This window comes from Engystomops pustulosus, chromosome 6 (assembly GCF_040894005.1).
Source record: "Engystomops pustulosus chromosome 6, aEngPut4.maternal, whole genome shotgun sequence".
NCBI classification, from domain to species: domain Eukaryota; kingdom Metazoa; phylum Chordata; class Amphibia; order Anura; family Leptodactylidae; genus Engystomops; species Engystomops pustulosus.
In genome coordinates, this window is record NC_092416.1 from 113,855,153 (window position 1) to 113,881,518 (window position 26,366).

At 44.6% G+C, this 26,366-nt stretch overlaps 1 long non-coding RNA gene across 3 annotated transcripts in view; it reads left to right on the forward strand.

The window, feature by feature from the left end:
• LOC140064097 (uncharacterized) overlaps positions 1 to 26,366 on the forward strand; it is an 83,810-nt gene that overhangs the window by 15,318 nt on the left and 42,126 nt on the right. Inside the window, exons 2-3 of one of the 3 annotated variants that reach the window (XR_011847703.1) lie at positions 16,836 to 16,966; positions 26,225 to 26,359. This is a non-coding gene — a long non-coding RNA (uncharacterized lncRNA). The remainder of the gene's footprint in view (positions 1 to 16,835; positions 16,967 to 26,224; positions 26,360 to 26,366) is intronic. The other 2 variants (XR_011847704.1, XR_011847702.1) reach the window with 2 other exon arrangements.

Below are 26,366 nucleotides of genomic sequence, written 5' to 3' on the forward strand. Positions count from 1 at the left end.
AGAGTGTTGGTTGCTCCTTCCCTAAGGCTCTTAGTAAAGCGTAATACAAAATCAATGATATTATGATCACTATTCCCCAGGTTTCCCCCAACCTGTAGTTTTGATACCCTATCAGGTCTGTTGGTTAGGATAAGGTCCAGCAGTGCCCCCCCTCTTGTTGGCTCCAGGACTAGCTGCGACAGGTAATTGTCTTTTGTTGTTGACAAGAACCTGCTACCTTTGAAGGACCTGCAGGTTTCTGCCCCCCAGTCAATATCTGGGTTATTGAAGTCCCCCATGATAAGTACTTCACCATGCTTTGAAGCCACATCCATTTCACTTATCAGCATTTCCTCTGCTGCCTCCATTATATTTGGAGCCTTAGTGAATCACTGGAAGACCCGAATCCACCGCAGAGAACGCGCCGCTGGATCGCCAATGGACCGGGTAAGTAAATCTGCCCCAATATATGCGTAAGAGTCGGCAGACAGTCAAGGAAACAGTGTGCATATTCTAACGCGCCAAGGGGCGCACATTGTAAAATGTTAAAATAACAAACAATAAGAAAATTAAAAGCAACTACAACAAAGTACATAAAAAGGACACCTGCAGGTAAGAATATCTATCTAGTGTTACACAATCCTTCAGAGGAGTATATAAGTTGGTTAACTGTTCTTCTTTTTCCATAATCTATATGACAGTACCGAAAATACATTACCCAATATAAACATAACAAACTTGTTCATAGACATACACTATAATAATTTTTATCGTTTAACCCCAAAATACCTGAAGCATCAAATTTGATTATACATTTACTCTCTTGTCTCAATAAGATACGATGCCTATCTCCTCAGAGAGGATCTACTTTAACCTGTTCGATGCCTGCAAATCTCAGAACCTCAGGTTCTCCATCATGGCAATTTTTTATGCGTTCGATCAATCGGGGACGACCATTTCCCAAACTAATAGATTTGTAATGTTCCCTAAATCTCATGTAAAGCCTACGTACAGAAATATCTACAAGGACATAAAACAATGTACACAGCATGCGTAGACTTGCATGAGATAAAGGAATCAACCCTTTGTGTAATGCCTCCAAACTGAATCAACTTCAATTGAATTTTGAACATACAAAACTTGCATGACTCACACATAATTTTCTTTAGGGACACCTTCTTCCAACCAGGTAACTAGTGGTGTAGAGAATCTACTGTGTACCAATGCTTTTTTGACTGTGGGGCACCCTCTGAAAGCAACACATGGACGTTCCGTGGTAATATCACAATGTTGGGGATCTTGCCTTAGAATATTCACATTTTTACAAATAGCCTTACGGATAATATTCTCACAGGGGCTGAACCCCAAGGAAAATGCAAATTTCTTGCTATTGTTCCTACTATCCCTCACATTCCTGTGATTTTTCCTTCTTCTATTGCTAGATTGTAACAGCTAGTTAGAGATGTAACTCTCTGATAAGCTTCCTGAAGCAGTTTTTATGGTATCCCCTAGCTACCAAGCGGTTGGTAAGTTCTTTGGCTTGACAAATTGGGTGTCCTCACTATTAATCCTTCAAAGCCGTAAATTTTGGCTGTACGGTAATCCATTCTTGGTATGAACGGGGTGAAAATTCTTGAAGTGTAGAAGGGAGTTGGTAGCAGTGGCTATTCTGAACGCAGATGTACACAGCTCTCCTCTCACCTCGCTAACACTGACATCCAAAAAATCCAATTCTTTCTCTCCAAAAAATGCAGTAAAGTGTATGTTCATCTGATTAAAGTTATTTAGGTATTCAACAAAATAAAAAAAAATTGTGCGAGTACCCTCCTACACAATAAAAATGTCATCCACATAACGGTAAAACGCCTTCATGTTTGAGACAAATGGGTTGTCCAGAGAATAGATGTAACGATTCTCAAAACAGGCGAGAAACAAGTTGGTTACCCATTGCCGTGCCAGTTTTCTGGACATCTGTTTTCAAACATAAAGTCGTTATGGGATAGCACAAACTGCAAACCCTCACATACAAATTCCACGTAATGGGAGCTCTTTTGAGCATTAACTAAAATTTTAGAGAAGAATTTGTGGTCCAGGCAGATGCCTCTAATGTTGGTTTAGGAGCTTCCCTCTCCCAGATAGTCAACGGAAAAGAACATCCTGTTGTTTATCTGTGTAGGAAATTGTCCTCTGCAGAAAAGAATTATGCCATCATTGAGAGGGAATGTCTTGCGCTTAAGTGGGCCATTGAGTCCCTAAGATATTACCTACTAGGGTAGGTGACGGATCATTCTCCCTTAAAATGGATGGCCCAGAATAAAGTAAAGAATGCCAGGGTAACCAGGACTTTAAGTTCTATGTGGAACAGCGCCCAGGGTCTAAGCAAGGCAATGCTGATTTGTTGTCACGTGTCCACTCTCTAGGGGCACAACGTGCTCCTCCCCACAGGTCTGAGCAGAGGGGGAAGGTACGTAGGTGTACACGCTGTTTCGCTTGAGAGGAAACCGCTGATGTACAGAAACTGCATTTCCGCTGTCATGCCTGTCTGTGTCTCTGGAATTTTCTACACTAAAACCGACCCTACTACACATGATAAGAACTGTGCTGCTGGGTCTACATGTATCATGCACACTGCCTTATTTAATTAGTGTGCAGTCTGTGCTAGTCAAGACTAGGCTCAAACACACAAATCTATTGAATGGAGCCATACATATGCAACACACCTGTCAACGCATAGGCAAGGTGGTAGTTTTCATGTCAGGAGCTGTTAGAGAGACTGATCACCTCTTTAGGAGGTCTCTAAGTACTGGAAAAGGCAACAGTTAACAATGCCAAATGTTCTTGTCCAATGATACTGTAAAGCAAGCTGGAAGCTGATTGGAGAGTGCTACCACCTGACCATCGGTGTATAAAAACCCCTGGTAGACGGGAGCACAGGAGGAGAGTGAAAGACTCCATCTTGGAGCATATGTCTGCTCCAGTAAGCAGAGGGAAAAGCAACTCCTGAAGAGCTGCACCAGCTAGTGTCTTATTACCAGGAACCAGTGGTGCCTCAGACCACTGCCTAGCACCCAGGGCAAGTCCGGAGACCCAGAGCAGGGAACCACCATTTGGTCTACCAGCCCAGCCTGAAGCTACTACCAGGCTGTGTACAACCTTCCTGTGGACCAGCTATCTCCATGACCCTTCTAGTTTGCTGAATCTGCTGCTACCGTGTGAGCATTGCAGAACATTCTTCATGATCACAAACCAAACATAATCAGCAGTTGTAGTTAACCCCTTAAGGACAGAGGGTTTTTAACTGTCTTTTATCGCTCTCCAACTTCCAAAATCCCTAACTTTTTCAATGTTTATGTGTACAGAGCTGTGTGAGGGCATAACAAATTTTAATTCTCAGTGACGTTATTTATTATTCCATGCTGTGTACTAGGAAGCTGGAATAAAATTCCAAATGTGGTGAAACTGGCAAAAAAAACATTTTCCTCACTTTTTTGTATATTCAGATAGATCAGGCATTTTGAGAAGCGGTGATACCTATTGTGTTTGTGATTTTTGCTGTCATTTTTTATATCAGTTCTAGAATATGGGTGGTGATTTAAACTTTTAAGTTTGTACATTTTTATTATTTTAGGGTACATTAACCTTAGATGGTCTGATTGTTCCTACCACATACTGCAATTTAACTGTATTGCAGTATATGATATTTTTGCAACGAGCCACTGGTTCAGTGTAATGTATCTTCAAAAACCAGACAGCCTCGGGTTATGGCAACCAATCGCCGCCCCGATGATGTTCGGGGGAGTGACGATCGGAACCAAGATGGCTGTGCGGTTGGCAGCTTTGCTGGCAGCATCGGAAAGGTTAATACCCGCGATTGGTGCTAGCACTGACCGCGTTTATTAGCCGTGGATGTTTGATGCAAAATGCAGCAAACCCCACCTGTGTATAAAACCTCTAAACCCTCTTTGTACACCTCCCACGCCAGAGAAAGTGAAGGGGTTAATAAATGAATCAGTGCGTTACCTATAAGGCTGCCTTCACACGTTAAACTCAAATTACATTTTGAAGCGCAATTGAAGTGCGTTGTAACTCCTGAGCACAGATGCGTTTACACCTACATGCTTGCGATCGTTTTTTTGCATGTTTTGCCTTGTTAACCAACAATAAGTGTTTGTTACCAAATGCACAACCTTTGAACAACCTTTGTTCACAACCTTAATATTAATAAAATAAAACACAAAACAACGACTTTATTTGACAAATATTGGCCGCTGTGCTTTTAAAGGAAAACAATTTAATTTAGAACACCTTTAATAATAATTTTCAAAACTCAAATATAAACTTACTTTAATATTGTGAGCTCAGCATGTGAACTCCGTACTCAAGCTCTGTCAATTGAATGAATATATAGAAATCAACTAAAACAAAACAAGCCTCTGAACACATCCCTCTAATAAAGCACGTGACAGCGGGAAGAGAAAAGACATATAAGGGGCGGGAGCGCGGTGCCTCACACTGCTGGGTCAAAACTGGCAGCTGGGTGGACAGTGGACACAACTATAAATGGTCTCTCCTCTTCCCGCAAGGTTGCTCACTTCTAAAGCTTCTCCCGTTGCATAGCAACCAGAGCACAGGGCAGATGACACCTAAAACTAGAAAAGACCTTAGTATCCAGGCGAAACACCTCAGGAAAAATAACCAATCAGCACCCTCCGTAAAATAGTTAACTCTTCATAGGATGCTGATAGAATCAAAGTTCATGCACAGTTTACTAGTCCCATACGCTCCCATTGTGTCTAATGGCCACAGGAGCTTCCATTCTCCTCCCCGATGTACTTGTGCTTCAAAACTTACATCTCTTATCTCATGATTTAAAGGAAGTCTACCAGCTCCTACAACACCCCACAAATATCATTGTGTAGAGCATTGCAACACCCTGAATTAACTGGCGCTCCTCTTCACCACGCGGCTCTGGCTTCTTCTCTTCTCAGCTTCCCGGAAGCGTGTACAGAGGCATGTCCATGCTCTCTGTCGGCTCACACTCGCTATGATGTAAACAGCTGGGGCCTCCTCCATGGACATTACATTGGGCAGTTCATTAATGGGGGAGCACTAGTGAGGGCATTTCATTAATGAGGGAGCATTACTAATGTGCCTTTCATTAATGCGGGGAGCACTGATGGGGACATTTTTTTAATGGGGGGAGCGCTGGTTGTGACATTTTATTGCAGGGAGCACAGCTAGGTATTCATGAAAATAGAAGGAACACGGGCAGCACTCACTCGATCTTTAAAGATTTTTTTGGACCAGAAGATGATGAGTGTTCCTTCTATTTTCATGAATACTGGTTGTGTTGTGGGATTGATCCACCACTGGAATTCCAATGCTGTGATGTCTTAATTAAGTACCTGTTGTGCTTAAAATCTCCAAGGAGGAAGAAAGCAGAAAGAAGTGTCACATTTTTTATTTCTATTATTGTATAGCATTGCTGGGTATGCATCATTAGGGGGAGCACTGCTGGGGACCTTGCCTTAGAGGAGGCTCCGCTGTGTTTATTTTACTAATGAGGGAAGGCTGCTGCTGGAAATGTTACTAATGGGGAGGACTCTACTGTGGACATTTCATTAATGGATGGACCCTGCTGATGGGCATTTAGTGAATAAAGGGAGACTACTGTGGACATTTAATTAATGAAGGAAGGCTGCTGCCGGACATTCAGTTAATGAAGTGAGGCTGTTGCTGGACATTTCATTTATGAGGAAAGGCTGCATTTCCCACTTTAGGGGTATACTCGAGGCTAAGTAAAATTAGGTACCTCGCATAGGGTTGACTTATACTTGTATATTTGTGATATGTATATTATTTTTTGCCCTCACAGTGAAAAGGGAACATTATAGGTGCCACCGGGCCCTAATAGAAAAAGGAGCATTATAAAAGGGGGCTACAGAAAAGGTTGGGAAACACTGTAGAGCACCAGCTGGTGCAAAGATCTTATTCTTTTAACACTGCACCTGTAACACTGAATATAATAAGTGAAGAAAAATGTAAAACCAGGTTCATCAGCATCGCACTGCCCAGGCAGAAGCTATAGGTATTGAATAAAAGCAGATTGGTTGGTTCCCTTAATTAGGTCCAGAATACTGTACCCTGAAAACATTAAATATGAAAAAGTCTATAACCAGGTACAGAAATAGTTTGCTTTGACTTGAATAACAGCACCTAACTATACACGTACCAGGCTGCCTGGCACACGCTCTTGGCCAGCAGAATATCAGGAGGCACTCAGTTACCTTCGCTGTGTGAAGACTTCAGCTCTCCAGGTAGTGCCTCGCCTACTGCTTCTGGCCTGCAGTCTAAATCTGGCTCTAACGAGACCTGTGACCTGCACCTGTGGGCTATACAGAAACCCAGGACCCAAGCCCAGGTGGAGTAGGAGTCCCACTACCAGCCTACCCCTACTCCATAATAAGCTGGCCTAGTGCGGACATTACAAAGGTGTCTATGCTAGCTAGGCCAACATAGACCAAACTGACTACTCCAGCTTACCACATGTCTGCATTAACCATTGGGTTACTGCAGACAAATCATCAATTTTATGTTATTAAAAAATTCACCCATGTGAAGATAATTTCCCATAAATGTATCCATGTTGTTCCTGAGAAATGAGATTACATGGCATTGGATTGACCATCCCCGCAGTCTGTCAGTGATGGCCAGACATGTGTTATTGAGGTGCCCAACCACCAATATTCAACATTCATTAACACAAGACAGCTGTGGGGCATACAGAAAGGCTGCAAGAAATATGCTTGATCTTAGAACATATAAGTGTTGTGTCACGGAGACTGTTGTCTCCGCTGCATATCAAGGAAACAAGAAATTTGTGCATCATGTATCAAAATTATGCATAGAGATTAGAGATGAGTGAGCACTAAAATGCTCGAGTGCTCGTTACTCGAGTCGAACTTTTCCCGATGCTCGAGTGCTTGTTTCGAATAACGAACCCCATTGAAGTCAATGGGAGACTCGAGCATTTTTCAAGGGGACCAATAAAATGTGTCATTTTATTGAGAAATAAGGAAGTCAGTCCTGTTTCTTAGTTTTTTTTTATTCAATGGAATATTCGTGGAACTTCAAAAAGGAGAATGACCCAGGTTAAACATCTGCGTTCTTCAATGTGTTCTTCACACATAATGGGGCAGATTTAGGTACACGATCCATTCGCGATCCAGCGGCGCGTTCTCTGCGCTGGATTGGGGTCCGGCCGGGATTCATTAAGGTAGTTCCTCTGCTGTCCACCAGGTGGCGCTACTGCGCTGAAAAGCATCGGAACGCACTGGAGTTCACCGAGCCGGGCTAAGTGAAGGTAAGTGCAAGCTCCGCAATAGATTTTTTTTTTTGTTAATGCGGCGTTTTTTCCGAATCCGTCGGGTTTTCGTTCGGCCACGCCCCCCGATTTCCGTCGCGTGCATGCCAGCACCGATGCGCCACAATCCGATCGCGTGCGCCAAAATCCCAGGACAATTCAGGGGAAATCGGGCAAATCGGAAATATTCGGGTAACACGCTTAGTAAATGACACCATTGTTCTTCACATACCATTGTGAAGAACACCTTTCTGCACTAATGTCTTCTGATAAGTTAGCAGATGTATGGAAACATCTGCAAAGTGTTCACTGTGTTCTTCACTGTGTTCTACACTTAAATGATCCTTAATGATCCTTAAATGATCCTGTGTAGAGATGAGCGAACATACTCGTCCGAGCTTGATGCTCGTTCGAGCATTAGCGTAGTCGAAACTGCTCGTTGCTCGGACGAATACTTCGCCCACTCGAGAAAATGGCAGCTCCCGCCGTTTTGCTTTTTGGCGTCCAGAAACAGAGCCAATCACAAGCCAGGAGACTCTGCACTCCACCCAGCATGACGTGGTACCCTTACACGTCGATAGCAGTGGTTGGCTGGCCAGATCAGGTGACCCTGGAATAGACTAGCCCCTGCCTGCGCTGCTCGGATCATTCTGTGTCTGGATGCCACTAGGGAGAGAGCTGCTGCTGGTCAGGGAAAGCGTTAGGCTGTTCAATTAGAATAGTGTTAGGCAGGAGTGATTCTACAAGAACCCAACAGCCCTTCTTAGGGCTACAATAACGTTATACTTTTTTTTTTTTTTATTTGCAGCTAGTACCATATTGTGAGGAATTTGCAGGGGGACTTGCTACCGTTGTGTTTAGCTCTTAGTGACACACATATCCACCTCAAACACCAAAGTGGGAAAATTTATTAGGGGTTTGATTTCAATTAGGCACAGTCTGCCATTTACTTTTTATTTTACGTTTATTTTTTCATAACTCAGCGTCATCTCATCTGGCATAGCAGTGTGCTTTCATACTTGGCTAGAAAATAGCCATAGGAGAATCCAAACGGCTTACTTACGCCTACAATAGCGTTATATATATTTTATTTCTGGTTGATCTGCTGGTGGCTGTCCTTGCTGCAGTGCATCTACTACCAAATTGTGAGGAATTTGTAGTGAGACTTGCGACCTTTGTGTTTAGCGCTTAGTGACGCACATATCCATCGCAAAGACCGAAGTGGGAAAATTTATTAGGGGTTTGATTTCAATTAGGCACAGTCTGCCAGTTTCTTTTTATTTTACGTTTATTTTTTTAATAACTCAGCGTCATCTCATCTGGCATAGCAGTGTGCTTTCATACTTGGCTAGAAAATAGCCATAGGAGAATCCAAACGGCTTACTTACGCCTACAATAGCGTTATATATATTTTATTTCTGGTTGATCTACTGGTGGCTGTCCTTGCTGCAGTGCATCTACTACCAAATTGTGAGGAATTTGTAGTGAGACTTGCGACCTTTGTGTTTAGCGCTTAGTGACGCACATATCCATCGCAAAGACCGAAGTGGGAAAATTTATTAGGGGTTTGATTTCAATTAGGCACAGTCTGCCAGTTTCTTTTTATTTTACGTTTATTTTTTTAATAACTCAGCGTCATCTCATCTGGCATAGCAGTGTGCTTTCATACTTGGCTAGAAAATAGCCATAGGAGAATCCAAACGGCTTACTTACACCTACAATAGCGTTATATATATTTTATTTCTGGTTGATCTGCTGGTGGCTGTCCTTGCTGCAGTGCATCTACTACCAAATTGTGAGGAATTTGTAGTGAGACTTGCGACCTTTGTGTTTAGCGCTTAGTGACGCACATATCCATCGCAAAGACCGAAGTGGGAAAATTTATTAGGGGTTTGATTTCAAGTAGGCACAGTCTGCCAGTTTCTTTTTATTTTACCTTTATTTTTTTAATAACTCAGCGTCATCTCATCTGGCATAGCAGTGTGCTTTCATACTTGGCTAGAAAATAGCCATAGGAGAATCCAAACGGCTTACTTACGCCTACAATAGCGTTATATATATTTTATTTCTGGTTGATCTGCTGGTGGCTGTCCTTGCTGCAGTGCATCTACTACCAAATTGTGAGGAATTTGTAGTGAGACTTGCGACCTTTGTGTTTAGCGCTTAGTGACGCACATATCCATCGCAAAGACCGAAGTGGGAAAATTTATTAGGGGTTGGATTTCAATTAGGCACAGTTTGCCATTTCCTTTTTATTTTAAGTTTATTTTTTCATAACTCAGCGTCATCTCATCTGGCATAGCAGTGTGCTTTCATACTTGGCTAGAAAATAGCCAAAGGAGAATCTAAACGGCTTACTTACGCCTACAATAGCGTTATATATATTTTATTTCTGGTTGATCTGCTGGTGGCTGTCCTTGCTGCAGTGCATCTACTACCATATTGTGAGGAATTTGTAGTGAGACTTGCGACCGTTGTGTTTAGCGCTTACTGACGCACATATCCATCGCAAAGACCGAAGTGGGAAAATTTATTAGGGGTTGGATTTCAATTAGGCACAGTCTGCCATTTACTTTTTATTTTACGTTTATTTTTTCATAACTCAGCGTCATCTCATCTGGCATAGCAGTGTGCTTTCATACTTGGCTAGAAAATAGCCATAGCAATAGGATAGCATCGTTTGGTTTTAAAAACTAAAAAACACAAAAAAAAAAAAAACACAAAAAAACAAAAAAAGTTAACTTTCATTTTCAAAATGTTTAACCCGAGGGCTAGGGGTAGAGGACGAGGGCGGGGACGTGGGCGTCCAACTACTGCAGGGGTCAGAGGCCGTGGTCCTGGGCGGGGTGAGACACCACCTGCTGATGAGGGAGCAGGGGAACGCCGCAGAGCTACACTCCCTAGGTTCATGTCTGAAGTTACTGGGACTCGTGGTAGAGCACTGTTGAGGCCAGAACAGTGCGAACAGGTGATGTCGTGGATTGCCGACAATGCTTCGAGCAATTTGTCCACCAGTCAGTCTTCCACGCAGTCCACCCATGTCACCGAAATCGGCACTCCTCCAGCTCCTGCACCTCAGCCTCCTCCCCCCCCAGTCTGCCCCCTCCCAGGAAAATTTGGCATTTGAACCGGCATACTCTGAGGAACTGTTTTCTGGACCCTTCCCACAGTCACAAACCACTTGTCCGGTTGCTGCTGAGCAATTTTCCGATGCCCAGGTTTTCCACCAGTCGCAGTCTGTGGGTGATGATGACCTTCTTGACGTAGTGGAAGAAGTGTGTAAAGAGGTGTCCGACGATGAGGAGACACGGTTGTCAGACAGTGGTGAAGTTGTTGTCAGGGCAGGAAATCCGAGGGGGGAGCAGACTGAGGGATCGGAGGATGATGAGGTGACAGACCCAAGCTGGGTTGAGAGGCCGGGTGAACACAATGCTTCTGAGACGGAGGAGAGTCCTCGACCAGAACAGGTTGGAAGAGGCAGTGGTGGGGCCAGACGGAGAGGCAGGGCCAGAGCAGGTGCATCAGCGCCAAATGTTGCCCGTAGTCAAGCTCCCGTGGCGAGGGCTAGATTTTCAGAAGTCTGGAGGTTCTTTAAAGAAACACCGGATGACCGACGGACTGTGGTGTGCAACCTTTGCCAAACCAGGATCAGAAGGGGTTCCACCACTACTAGCTTAACTACCACCAGTATGCGCAGGCATATGAATGCTAAACACCCCACTCAGTGGCACCAAGCCCGTTCACCTCCGGCCATGCACACCACTGCTCCTTCCCCTGTGTCAGCTGATAGTCAGCCCCCTGCCCAGGACCCTGGCACAAAAACCCCATCGTCGCCTCCACGATCCTCCACAGCATCCACCAGCGTTCAGCTCTCCATACCCCAGACGCTGGAGCGGAAACGGAAATATAGTGCAACCCACCCGCACGCCCAAGCCCTTAATGTCCACATCTCCAGATTGCTTAGCCTGGAGATGCTGCCCTATGGGCTAGTAGAGACCGAGGCCTTTCGCAACCTCATGGCGGCGGCCGCCCCTCGGTATTCGGTCCCCAGCCGCCACTACTTTTCCCGATGTGCCGTCCCAGCCCTGCACCAGCACGTGTCAGACAACATCATCCGTGCCCTGACCAACGCCGTTTCTAACAAGGTCCACCTGACCACGGACACGTGGACGAGTGCTGCCGGGCAGGGCCACTATATATCGCTGACGGTTAACTTGGTGGAGGCTGGGACCGAGTCTGACCCTGCGGCTGGTCATATACTGCCGACGCCGAGGATTGCGGGGCCTACCTCGGTCCAGGTCTTTCAGGCATACTATGCCTCCTCCTCCTCCCACCCCTCCTCCACCTCCTCCGAATTACCATCCGTGGGCATGGCGCCATCAGTCGGTAGCTCTAGGCACAGCAGCAGTGCCGTCGCTAAGCGACAGCAGGCGGTGCTCAAACTGCTGAGCCTAGGCGATAAAAGGCACACCGCCCAAGAGCTATTACAGGGCATTCCACATCAAACTTGTTAACTTTGTCGCCACCCTGCTGTGTAATCCACAAAATATACTGGCAAACTTTTATCATTTACGGATATTATTTCAGCGCTTCTTGCGCATCTGTTTACATTCCCCTCACCCGCCATATCCCAAACTTATAAGAACGCTACTACACTTGATCTTATACAAAAGGTTCTTAGAAGTGCTGTTTGGGGAGTAGCCTAGAGACAGGGGCTTGGATTGGCGAAAGCTCGCCTGGAAGCGGAGCGCCAGCTCCATCCCAAGATCCAACTAACATAGTTTTAACTGCAGCACCTTTAATCTACTACTAGTTCACTGCCTCCATAATAATAATAATAATAATAATCTTTATTTATATAGCGCCATCATATTCCGTAGCGCTTTACAAATCATAGGAAACAAATACAAATGTAATGTAACAGAGCACAACATTTGTATGGAACAACAGGAGTGAGGTCCCTGCTCGCCAGAGCTTACGGTTTATGAAGATGATGGGGTAACACGAGGTAAAAGAATATTTAATGGTGAAGCCATTCTTCTTAGGGAATAGAACAAAATATAATAAATGGAATTGCTGTCGCTTGAACCACTCAGCCGTCATCTTATATACCAGGTCCAGGGTGAATGGGACTGCAGAGAAGTCTGGTGCCTGTTGGTTGCTGGATAACAGATGGGAGGACGACACAGGACGGGTTAGTAGAAGAGTTAAAACTTCATGCAGTTAATGAGTGTTATAGGCTTGCCTAAAGAAATGGGTTTTAAGAGCACGTTTGAAACTTTGGAGGTTAGGTATTAGTCTGATAGTCCGGGGCAGAGCATTCCATAGAATTGGTGCAGCTCTAGAGAAGTCTTGGAGACGCGAGTGGGAGGTCCGCACTAGGGTAGAGGTTAATCTAAGATCACTGGCGGATCTAAGAGCACGGGTTGGGCGATAGACTGAGATAAGAGAGGAGAGGTAGGGGGGTGCAGCATTATACAGAGCTTTATGGATGAGGGTTATTATTTTAAACTGTATTCAAAAGGAGACTGGCAGCCAGTGCAGCGACTGGCATGAACTGTAGGCATACATGGCCCCCTTATCAAACGAGCTGTGTCAGGCAGAATTTTGGGTTGTTTTCATGGCTTCCACAACAAACTTGTTAACTTTGTCGCCACCCTGCTGTGTAATCCACAAAATATACTGGCAAACTTTTATCATTTACCAATATTATTTCAGCGCTTCTTGCGCATCTGTTTACATTCCCCTCACCCGCCATATCCTAAACTTATAAGAACGCTACTACACTTGATCTTATACAAAAGGTTCTTAGAAGTGCTGTTTGGGGAGTAGCCTAGAGACTTGGATTGGCGAAAGCTCGCCTGGCAGCGGAGTGCCAGCTCCATGCCAAGATCCAACTAACATAGTTTTAACTGCAGCACCTTTAATCTACTACTAGTTCACTGCCTCCATACATGGTCCCCTTATCAAACGAGCTGTGTCAGGCAGAATTTTGGGTTGTTTTCATGGCTTCCATGTTAACTTTGTCGCCACCCTGCTGTGTAATCCACAAAATATACTGGCAAACTTTTATCATGTACCGATATTATTTGAGCGCTTCTTGCTCACCTCCTTTGGTTCCTCTCTGCCACCCATTGGTTTGAAGCCTGAGTCCATTTAGGGTATGTCGCCATGCCACTCTCTAGCCTGCCGCCGCTGCCTCTGCATGCCGTCCCCTATAGTGTCAGGGTCAATTATTGGATGTTTTAGATGCTATCTAGCTTCATTCTGTCACTCTGTCATGGCCATGCTGTTGCCCATAATTTTGGCATAATGGTGCATTTAAGCAGCCTCAGAGGCATCCATGCATGCTGCCCCTGCTGTTTCCTGTCCATTTCCGTGGTGTTTCCATCCTTTTCTGAGGTTCCCAGGTGTTTGGCCAAGCTTCCCTGTGCAGAGCCTTGGTCCCCTTGAAAAATGCTCGAGTCTCCCATTGACTTCAATGGGGCTCGTTATTCGAGACGAGCACTCGAGCATCGGGAAAAGTTTGTCTCGAATAACGAGCACCCGAGCATTTTAGTGCTCGCTCATCTCTAATCCTGTGTTCACTGTGTTCTTCACTGTGTTTCCTTAAGTGAAAGCTCGTTCTCGAGCAGGCGAAATACTCGTCCGAGCAACAAGCCATTTCGAGTACGCTCATAATCGAACGAGCATCAATCTCGTCATCTCTAATAGAGATCAATCTCCAGCTTTGATGTTGGATTGTGCCACAGGATTCTTCATGGTCCACCATTCACTGACCGACTTCAGTATGAATCCACCCTAACTCATAGCCATTTCATATGCAAAAACAATTTGTTTCATTGTGCAATCCCCTCAGCAGATGTGGTCATATCCAAGGACAACCTTGTTTCTTAGGGAAGACATGACGAAATTTATGGGGAATTATCTTCACACGTACTTTTTTTTATAACACGCAATTGAAGAAATGTATGTATATGACAATACCCATATGAGAATACCCTTTAAAGTTCCTAATGTTCCTCAGCTGCACCACTGGGTGGCAGAAGTGAACAGCAAGGGGGGGGGTCTCATTTACCTTATTACATTTAGTGGAAGTAGGGGGTTTTGGTCTCATTTACCTTATTACATTTAGTGGAAAAGTATAAGAATTATAAATAACCCCTATTCCTAATATCGGCAGAATCATTGGTAGGGGATTGGATGATCTAATTGAATGTTCTGCTATTTTGCTTAGCCTTCTAATAATTTCAGCTCTATAACCCCAGGCAGCTGTTATTGCTCATGGAGATCAATGGTTTCTCAAATTATTTTTTGATGGAACATCATTTGGTTGGAGTGTGAGGCAAGAAGTTTGTTGCAGCTGAACCCTTGTTGATCAGACTTTAATGTTGTGTCCTTTTGCCAGTACCTCACCCACCTCCCATATAACTCAGTCATAACAGACAATTATGTTATGATAATACCATAAGGGTAATGGGCATTTGAGCTTTTTGTGTGTAGCAGATAAAGATGAGTCCTAGGATGGTGACACGTGGATCAGAATGCTATATAAATTAAGGAATTATTATTAATTTATTATTAATAGCAGAAACCATTTAAAAATGTTTGGGTTAATTTGGGATATTGTTGTGGCAATATCTTCAGCAATGATTAACATGTTTCAGAATCTAAATCCTGTTTTTAACTGCATATGGCTTATAAATTCCATACTATGCTGTTAAATTATGGTAAATTCCACTGTTTTAGCCACACATGATTGTACTGCAGGTAACCTATGTAATAACAGCCTGTGTGCCCCTGGCTATAGGCTGGTTTCACATGACCATGAAAATGGACAATTGTACATCCTTGCTCATTTACCTGACTGACCTGTGTTTGGTCCATGTTTAGTTTTTGTGTTCTTGTTTTTTTTCTGCTTCCGCAAAAAGGATGCTATCCTTGGAATTTTTAATTTCTAATTATTACCACTGTGAAAAATGGACAGCACAAAAACATGGATGACATGGTTGATTTTTTTTTTTATAATTCCATAGACTTTTATGGGGAATTGCTCCATTGACTAAAATGATCCAAGTGCTGTAATTTTTAATTTATTTTTTACTGACAGAACTAAGATATAAAAGATATGAAAGAGTCAAAAAAGGGATATTCCCTTCTAATAAATTTATGGCATGTTGCTAGGATATAGCATGATTTTAAGAATGGTCGTTTTACTCTAAAACACCCACTAATGTTGAGAATGAAAGTACTGCTGCACTTTCAGTTCTACACTGTGGGTGGCTGGGGGGCTGCTGTGCAGGGAGAAATAAAGACATGGGCTACTGTGCGATTTTAATCCACTATTAATAACGGAAGGTCTGGCGGACCCAGTAGCTGTGAACTGTGAGAAATTGAGGAAGGTTTCTAGATGTATTTTTATGGGCAACAAGGTCATAATTTACTGAGCATAAACAAGGGAAATCATTATTTTGTCAAATGAACCGCTATTTGAATCCATGGAACTAATATAGGTAATGGAAATGTAAATGGACACTGTGAACCCAACCTCTACCGACTGCATATGTGTTACATTCCATCCAACTGGTGAAATGATTGTCTTGATAGAGAACTGTTAAATATTCTGGATTGTCAGAAAGTCATAAAAATTTATAGAATAAGTAACAGAAAATGTCTGCACAAAATAACCACTCTGATTATCATACAGTCTACCACCACTTGTCAATGTGGGTCCATTTTGTATAATGACAACCCTGCAAGCAGCGCACACCCTTAGTCCATTGCTCTTTTTCCCACAGTTTTATATTTATGTGCTTTATGTATTGGAAAAAATAAATGAACAGTTCTTTATGATGGGCACATTGACGCCATTGCCCTCGATGACAGAAACAGTTATTTCAGATATAACTTGTGAGTGGCTGCCATTTTGTATAGCCACTTTTCAGTGTTCACTGACAGAGGAAATGGAGTATCCTTTGCTGGGTGTAATTTATTAAGTGGCCACAAGGGGAGCTCTTCCTCCGCTGGTGCCAGTGACCACACTGCTTGCAGGGATAAGTGGCTTCTGACCTGATTTGAGCTGCTGCTTGTAAAATAAAACATACAGGTCCTCTCTGTGCTATAGATCCTGTCTCCATGGTGACTGGTCGCCTCCATCTTGTCCTTACAGACATTCACATCTCTTTGAAAGTAGCATACAAGGCCTGTGTGAGCTGCTAAAGAAAAATTGCTTATCCCTGCAGTGTTACAAGAGAGAGGCAATTGCGAGTTACAACCTGACCTGTCAGCATAGATACATAGTTTTATATTTTATATCGAGATCTATTGATGTCATTGTGTGGAAGAAGATAATGTATATTTAGAGGGAGCAGCTTCTTCTCCAGAAGTTTTTATTTCAAATTGCTCTATTTTTGTTTGTTAATAGGTCTCGGTAAAATTCAGGTTTATGTCTGCATCATGGAATGGCTTTATATGTTTGATTTTCTACTCGTAGATCAGAAGTGAAACAGCCCTCCTTCAAGACGACAGAATAGCAGCACTTAAGCCCCTAATGGAGGAAATTAACATGGTCTACTGGCAAATTGAGAAACAGGATGTGTGTAGCTTCAATAAAAGTTAAATAAAGTATTACTCTTTTGTTATAACAGAAGTTTTGCTTATGTTATGTTTGTATATACAGTACAGAACAAAAGTTTGCACACACCTTCTCATTCACATAGTTTTCTGTATTTTCATTACTATAAACATTTTAGATTCACACTGAAGGCATCAAAATTATGAATTAACACGTGGAATTATATTCTTACCAAAAAACTGTGAAAATATGTCTTATAGTCTAGGTTCTTCAAAGTAGCCACCTTTTGCTTTGATTACTGCTTTGCACACTCTTGGCATACTCCTAGCATTCTTTTGGTGAGCTTCAAGAGGTAGTCACTAGAGATGAGCGAGCACTAAAATGCTCGGGTACTCGTTATTCGAGACGAACTTTTCCCGATGCTCGAGTGCTCGTCTCGAATAACGAGCCCCATTGAAGTCAATGGGAGACTCGAGCATTTTTCATGGGGACCAAAGCTCTGCACAGGGAAGCTTGGCCAAACACCTGGGAACCTCAGAAAAGGATGGAAACACCACGGAAATGGACAGGAAACAGCAGGGGCAGCATGCATGGATGCCTCTGAGGCTGCTTAATCGCACCATTATGCCAAAATTATGGGCAACAGCATGACCATGACAGAGTGACCGAATGAGGCTAGATAGCATCTAAAACATCCAATAATTGACCCTGACACTATAGGGGACGGCATGCAGAGGCAGCGGCAGCAGTGGCAGGCTAGAGAGTCTCATGGCGACATACCCTGAATGGACTCAGGTTTCACCAAAGGAGGTGAAATGATTTCCTATGTGAACAAAAGGTTGACGGTATATTTAGTCGATAACACAGCATGGTGTCGACATAGTGACCAAGTTCCATAACGTATCTGGTGAAACACCCGAAAAATGAGCCTGACACAGCTCTTATGATAAGGGGACGACATGTGGAGGCAGCCATGGAGACGACTTCCATGATTAAGAGCGACAGTATGGGGCATTCATATTGCACTGCTATGATTGCAACTTCAGGTCTCCAGCATGGCGGTGACAGATGGGCCGAGTTCCACTATGTATCTGGTGAAACACCTGAAAATTCTGCCTGACACAGCTCGTTTGATAAGGGGATGATGTGCTGCATATCCTCTCGTGCTCCAGCGTCTGGGGTATAGAGAGTTGAAATGAGACATTGGTGGACGCTGTGGAGGATCGTGGAGGCAAAATGGACAGGAAACAGCAGGGGCAGCATGCATGGATGCCTCTGAGGCTGCCTAATCTTGGGATGGAGTTGGCGGTCCACTGCCAGGCGAGCTTTCGCCTGTCCAAGCCCCTGTCTCTCGGCTCCTCCCCACCCAAAATGGGCCTGGGGGCCAGAAGCATTTACTTTGAAAAAATTATAATTTTCAAAGCAGGCCGGGTCGTTTGAATATTTCACCTAGGAATAATGGAATAGCATAGTGGTTCTATTTTTAATTGTTTTTACGGAAATGGTTCCATGATTAAGAGAGACAGTATGGGGCATCCATATTGCGCTGCTATGATTGCAACTTCAGGTCTCCAGCATGGCGGCGACAGATGGGCCGCGTTCCACAATGCATCTGGTGAAACACCTGAAAATTCTGCCTGACACAGCTCGTTTGATAAGGGGACGATGTATGGAGGCAGTGAACTAGTAGTAGATTAAAGGTGCTGCAGTTAAAACTATGTTAGTTGGATCTTGAGATGGAGCTGGCGCTCCGCAGCCAGGCGAGATTTCGCCAATCCAAGCCCCTGTCTCTGGGCTACTCCCCAAACAGCACTTCTAAGAACCTTTTGTATAAGATCAAGTGTAGTAGCGTTCTTATAAGTTTAGGATATGGCGGGTGAGGGGAATGTAAACAGATGCGCAAGAAGCGCTGAAGTAATATTGGTAAATGATAAAAGTTTGCCAGTATATTTTGTGGATTACACAACAGGGTGGCGACAAAGTTAACAAGTTTGATGTGGAATCCATGAAAACAACCCAAAATTCTGCTTGACACAGTTCGTTTGATAAGGAGACCATGTATGGAGGCAGCTATATGGACGACTTTTGGAGGCAGCTATGGCGATGACGTGTGGAGGTAGCAATGGAGACAACATGTGGAGCCAGCTAAAAAGACGACATGTGGAGGCTGCTATGGAGACAATTTAATTTGGATAGTGCCTGTATGTGGCAGTCCAAAAAAGTTTTCAAACCAGAGGAGCAGGTAGGTGGTCCTCCAGAAAAATTTAATAAATTGAGTGCCTGTATGTGGCAGTCCAAAAAAGTTTTCAAACCAGAGGAGCAGGTAGGTGGTCCTCCAGAAAAATTAAAAAGATTTAGTGCCTGTATGTGGCACTCCCAAAAATTGCTTAAAACAGAGGACCGGGTAGGTGGCCCTCCAGAAAAATTAAATACATAGAGTACTATAGCTAGAGCCAGTTGGCCCTGGCAAAAAATAGCCAGTTTCCTATGTTTTAGTGTACAAAGAGGAGGAGAAGGAGGACAATGAGGAGGAGGAGTGCATACATTATTCAGGTTGAGCTTCTTTCACCTGGTGGAGAATGAAAATGCGGAGAAATCCAGGCTTTATTCATCTTGATAAGCGTCAGCCTGTCAGCGCTGTCAGTTGACAGGCGTGTACGCTTATCGGTGATGATGCCACCAGCTGCACTGAAAACCCGCTCGGACAACACGCTAGCGGCAGGGCAGGCAAGAACCTCCAAGGCGTACAGCGCCAGTTCGTGCCACATGTCCAGCTTTGAAACCCAGTAGTTGTAGGGAGCTGTGTGATCATTTAGGACGATGGTATGGTCAGCTACGTACTCCCTCACCATCTTTCTGTAAAGATCAGCCCTACTCTGCCGAGACTGGGGACAGGTGACAGTGTCTTGCTGGGGTGACATAAAACTGGCAAAGGCCTTGTAAAGCGTACCCCTGCCAGTGCTGGACAAGCTGCCTGCTCGCCTACTCTCCCTCGCTACTTGTCCCGCAGAAGTACGCCCTCTGCCGCTAGCGCTGTCAGAAGGGAAATACCATTTCAGCTTGTGCACCAGGGCCTGCTGGTATTCATGCATTCTCACACTCCTTTCCTCTCCAGGGATGAGAGTGGAAAGTTTTTGCTTGTACCGTGGGTCCAGGAGAGTGAATACCCAGTAATCGGTGCTGGAATAAATTCTTTGAACGTGAGGGTCACGGGATAGGCAGCCTAGCATGAAATCTGCCATATGTGCCAGAGTCCCAACGCGCAAGAATTCACTCCCCTCACTGGCCTGACTGCCCATTTCCTACTCCTCTTCTTCTGCCCATACACGCTGAACAGTGAAGGACTGAACAATGGTCCCCTCTTCTGTCTCGCCAACATTCTCCTCCTCTTCCTCCTCATCCTCCTCCACCTCCTCCGATATGCGCTGAGAAACAGACCTAAGGGTGCTTTGGCTATCAACAAGGGAATCTTCTTCCCCCGTCTCTTGTGACGAGCGCAAAGCTTCCGACTTCATGCTGACCAGAGAGTTTTTCAACAGGCCAAGCAGCGGGATGGTGAGGCTGATGATGGCGGCATCGCCACTGACCATCTGTGTTGACTCCTCAAAGATACTCAGCACCTGACAGATATCAGACATCCACGTCCACTCCTCATTGTAGACTTGAGGAAGCTGACTGACCTGACTACCAGTTCTGGTGGAAGTTGACATCTGGCAGTCTACAATCGCTCGGCGCTGCTGGTAAACTCTGGATAACATGGTTAATGTTGAATTCCACCTCGTGGGCACGTCGCACAACAGTCGGTGAGCGGGCAGTTGGAGGCGGCGCTGCGCTGCCCTGAGAGTGGCAGCATCTGTGCTGGACTTCCTGAAATGCGCACAGATGCGGCGCACCTTTGTGAGCAAATCAGACAGATTGGGGTATGTCTTGAGGAAACGCTGAACTATGAGATTTAACACATGGGCCAGGCATGGCACATGTGTCAGTCTGCTGAGTTGCAGAGCCGCCACCAGGTTACGGCCGTTGTCACACACAACCATGCCTGGCTTCAGGTTCAGCGGTGCCAGCCACAGATCAGTCTGCGCCGTGATGCCCTGTAATAGCTCTTGGGCGGTGTGCCTTTTATCGCCTAGGCTCAGCAGTTTGAGCACCGCCTGCTGTCGCTTAGCAATGGCACTGCTGCTGTGCCTAGAGCTACCGACTGATGGCGCCATGCCCACGGATGGTAATTCGGAGGAGGAGGCATAGTAGGCCTTTGAGACCTGGACCAAGGTAGGCCCCGCAATCCTCGGCGTTGGCAGTATATGAGCAGCCCCAGGGTCAGACTCGGTCCCAGCCTCCACCAAGTTAACCCAATGTGCCGTCAGCGATATATAGTGGCCCTGCCCGGCAGCACTCGTCCACGTGTCCGTGGTCAGGTGGACCTTGTCAGAAACGGCGTTGGTCAGGGCACGGATGATGTTCTCTGACACGTGCTTGTGCAGGGCTGGGACGGCACATCGGGAAAAGTAGTGACGGCTGGGGACCGAATACCGAGGGGCGGCCGCCGCCATGAGGTTTCGAAAGGCCTCGGTCTCTACCAGCCTATAGGGCAGCATCTCCAGGCTAAGCAACTTGGAGATGTGGACGTTGAGGGCTTGGGCGTGTGGGTGGGTTGCGCTATACTTCCTTTTGCGCTCCAGCGTCTGGGGTATGGAGAGCTGAACGCTGGTGGATGCTGTGGAGGATCGTGGAGGCGAAGATGGAGGCACACCACAGTCCGTCGGTCATCCGGTGTTTCTTTAAAGAACCTCCAGACTTCTGAAAATCTAGCCCTCGCCACGGGAGCTTGACTACGGGCAACATTTGGCGCTGATGCACCAGCTCTGGCCCTGCCTCTCCGTCTGGCCCCACCCCTGCCTCTTCCAACCTGTTCTGCTATAGGACTCGCCTCCGTCTCAGAAGCACTGTGTTCACCCGGCCTATCAACCCAGCTTGGGTCTGTCACCTCATCATCCTCCGATCCCTCAGTCTGCTCCCCCCTCGGACTTCCTGCCCTGACAACAACTTCACCACTGTCTGACAACCGTGTCTCCTCATCGTCCGACACCTCTTTACACACTTCTTCCACTACGTCAATAATGTCATCATCACCCACAGACTGCGACTGGTGGAAAACCTGGGCATCGGAAAATTGCTCAGCAGCAACCGGACAAGTGGTTTGAGACTGTGGGAAGGGTCCAGAAAACAGTTCCTCAGAGTATGCCGCTTCAAATGCCAAATTTTGCTGCGAGGGGGCAGACTGGGGGGAAGGAGGCTGAGGTGGAGGAGCCGGAGGAGTGCTGATTTCGGTGACATGGATGGACTGCGTGGAAGACTTACTGGTGGACAAATGGCTAGAAGCATTGTCCGCAATCCACGACATCACCTCTTCGCACTGTTCTGGCCTCAACAGTGCTCTACCACGAGTCCCAGTAACTTGAGACATGATGTACCTAGGGAGTGTAGCTCTGCGGCGTTCCCCTGCTCCCTCATCAGCAGGTGGTGTCTCACCCCGCCCAGGACCACGGCCTCTGACCCCTGCAGTAGGTGGACGCCCACGTCCACGCCCTCGTCCTCTACCCCTAGCCCTCGGGTTAAACATTTTCCAAATTAAAGTGTAAACTTTAAAAAAAAAATTTTGTGTTTATTTTTTTTTATTTTTTTAATTTTTTTAACAAAACGATGCTATCCTATTGCTATGGCTAGTTTCTAACCTACACTGACAGCACACAACTGGATTTTGTGCTGTGCCTGATGAGTTTGAGCTATAAAATGAAATAAAGGTAAAAAAATAAAATAAATCAGCAGACTCTGCCTAATTCTAATCAAACCCCTAATAAATTGTCCCACTACGGTGTTTGAGGTGGATATGCGTGTCACTAAGAGCTAAACACAACGGTCACAGGTCTCCCAGCAAATTCCTCACAATATGGTACTAGCTGCACTACTAATGCCAGCAAGCCCAGCCACAAGCAAACAAAAAAAAGGAAAATATAACGCTATTGTAGGCCTAAGTAAGCCGTTGGGGTTCTCCTATGGCTATTTTGTAGCCGACACTGAAAGCACACTGCTTTGCAAGATGAGTTTGAGCTATAAAATGAAATAAAGGTAAAAAAAAAAAAAAAAATCAGCAGACTCTGCCTAATTCTAATCAAACCCCTAATAAATTGTCCCACTTCGGTGTTTGAGGTGGATATGCGTGTCACTAAGAGCTAAACACAACGGTCGCAGGTCTCCCAGCAAATTCCTCACAATATGGTACTAGCTGCACTACTAATGCCAGCAAGCCCAGCCACAAGCAAACAAAAAAAAGGAAAATATAATGCTATTGTAGGCCTAAGTAAGCCGTTGGGGTTCTCCTATGGCTATTTTGTAGCCGACACTGAAAGCACACTGCTTTGCAAGATGAGTTTGAGCTATAAAATGAAATAAAGGTAAAAAAAAAAAAATAAATCAGCAGACTCTGCCTAATTCTAATCAAACCCCTAATAAATTGTCCCACTTTGGTGTTTGAGGTGGATATGTGTGTCACTAAGAGCTAAACACAACGGTAACAAGTCCCCCTGCAAATTCCTCACAATATGGTACTAGCTGCACTACTAGTGCCAGCAAGCCCAGCCACAAGCAAATAAAAAAAAAAATGTATAACGTTATTGTAGCCCTAAGAAGGGCTGTTGGGTTCTTGTAGAATCACTCCTGCCTAACACTATTCTAATAGAACAGCCTAACGCTTTCCCTGACCAGCAGCAGCTCTCTCCCTAGCGGCATCCAGACAGAGAATGATCCGAGCAGCGCAGGCAGGGGCTAGTCTATTCCAGGGTCACCTGATCTGGCCAGCCAACCACTGCTATCGACGTGTAAGGGTACCACGTCATGCTGGGTGGAGTGCAGAGTCTCCTGGCTTGTGATTGGCTCTGTTTCTGGCCGCCAAAAAGCAAAACGGCGGGAGATGCCATTTTCTCGAGCGGGCAAAGTATTCGTCCGAGCAACGAGCAGTTTCGAGTACGCTAATGCTCGAACGAGCATCAAGCTCGGACGAGTATGTTCGCTCATCTCTAGTAGTCACCTAAAATGGTTTTCACATCACAGGTGCCGTGTCAGGTTTAATAAGTGACTAACATGAGGACCACCCCAGGAAAGGAAGACCAAGAGTTACCAGCCTCAGAAATCGCAGGTTAACAGCAGCTCAGACTAGAGAGAAGGTCAATGCCAGACAAAGTTCTAGCAGCAGACACATCTCTACAACAACGGTTAAGAGGAGACTGTGTACAGCAGCCTTCATGGTAACAAGCAGAAGAGACTTGTTTGGGCTAAAGAACACAAGGATCGGACATTAGACCAGTTTAAATATGTGCTTTGGTCTGATGAGTACAAATTTGAGATATTTGGTTGAAGGTATACTGAACCAGAATGGTTACCACAGCATCCTGCAGCGGCATGTTATTCCATTCAGTTTGCGTTTAGTTGGACCATCATTTATTTTTCATGGACCCAAACACACCTCCAGGCTGTGTAAGGGCTATTTGACTAAGGAGAGACCAATAGAGACATATTTTCAGTTGTATCACAGTTTTTTGTTAAGTGTATAATTCCACATGTGTTAATTTATAATTTTGATGCTTTCAGTGTGAATCGAATATATATAAATATATATTTATGTGTGTGTGTGTGTATATATATATATATATATATATATATATATATATATATATATATATATATATATACACATTACAGAGAATTAAAGGGGTATTCCCATCTGGGCATTTACATTTAATTAAATTCATTTGCCTTATGTAAACATTTCTTCAATTGGATGTTAATAAAAAAAATGTTCCTGTGTGAAGATAATTTCTCATAAATGTAGTCATGTTGTCCGTTAGAAACCAGATAGCTTCCTCGGATACGACCACGTCACACTCTGGCAGCGGTGGCCAGACTTGCGCTATAGAGTCCTGCCGGACCACCAGGATTCAGCAATCGTTACCACAGGACGGCTGTAGGACATACAGTAACTCCCGGACATTTCATATACAAAAACAATTTGTTTCTTTGTGCAATCCCTTCAGCAGAGGTGGCCGTATCCGAGGAAGCTATCTCGTTTCTAAGGGACAACATGACTACATTTATGAGAAATTATCTTCACACAGGAACATTTTTTTTAATAACATCTAATTGAAGAAATGTTTATATATGGCAGATTAATGAAACTGAATGTGAGTGCCCAGACGAGAATACCCCTTTAATGCTTTCAGTAACAGGGTAAACTGCAACAACCTTTTTTATGATATAGAAGATGGATGTAAGCAGGGATAGTTGGAATGGTTGAGATTGTAGTATTTATATTAGTATATGAAAATTAGGGATTTTAGTTACTCTGACAGCCTCTTAAAGGAAATATACCACCAAAATAAAGCATGATAAACCAGGGGCACTTACTTATACACTCAGGCACCATGACTGTGGTAACCTTATATTTGTAGTCTGTGACTTCCTTCCTTAATTAATGCTAATGAAATTGAAGGTCTCCTGGAGGTGTTACCTGAGCAGATTCTGGGCTGCAGATTCACATGCTGTTACAGTTTGGAAAGAGCACTTCTCCCTCCTATTGTGTGCTGAAACTTCCTCTTCTGCACTGAAAAGGGGGAGGATGAGACAGTCTTACAGCCTGTGGATCTGCAGCACAGAGCAGCTCTGGCAACTCCCCCAGTAGACCCGTAGCCTCATGGGAAGCACTGTGGCTCAGTGGTTAGCAGAGCTGAAGTCCTATGGTCAAGTCCCATCCAGGTCAACATCTGCAAAGAGTTTGTATGCTTTGCGTGGGTTTCCTCCGGTCCTCCGGTTTCCTCCCACACTCCGGAAAAAATGGAAGGTTGATCAGATTGTGAACCCCATGGGGACAGGGACTGATTTGTGCTCTGTTCAGCACTGTGTAATCTTTGTGTGCTACATAAATAAAGGAATTATTATTAGCATAGTTTAAAAAGGAAGGAGGTCACAGATAACAAATGTAAGAAGATTACCACAGTCACGGTGCCTGGATCTATGAGTAAGTGTCCCTGGTTTATCATGATGGATATTGATTGTAGATTTCCTTTAAACACAATATGGAAGCTGATTATTAGCAGGTCAAGATGGCATAGTTGTTGCTGTACTATGTGGATTGTGTGTGAATCTCATTACTTGTAACAGGGTCTTTATATTCCTATTATTTTAAATGTTGATGTTAGTAATGGGAATTGCTGTCCTTTTTACTCCAAACTATGATTGGATTGTCCTGTCTGCAGGCATTTGTGAAAATGGTTGGGCATCATGTATCTTACATGGAGGAGGAGCTGAACAGAGCTGAGAAGGATCACTTGTCATTCCCACACACCCTCAACAGGTTCCTGGCAGGAGCTTATCTCCCAGTGTTCCTTTAAGTAAGTT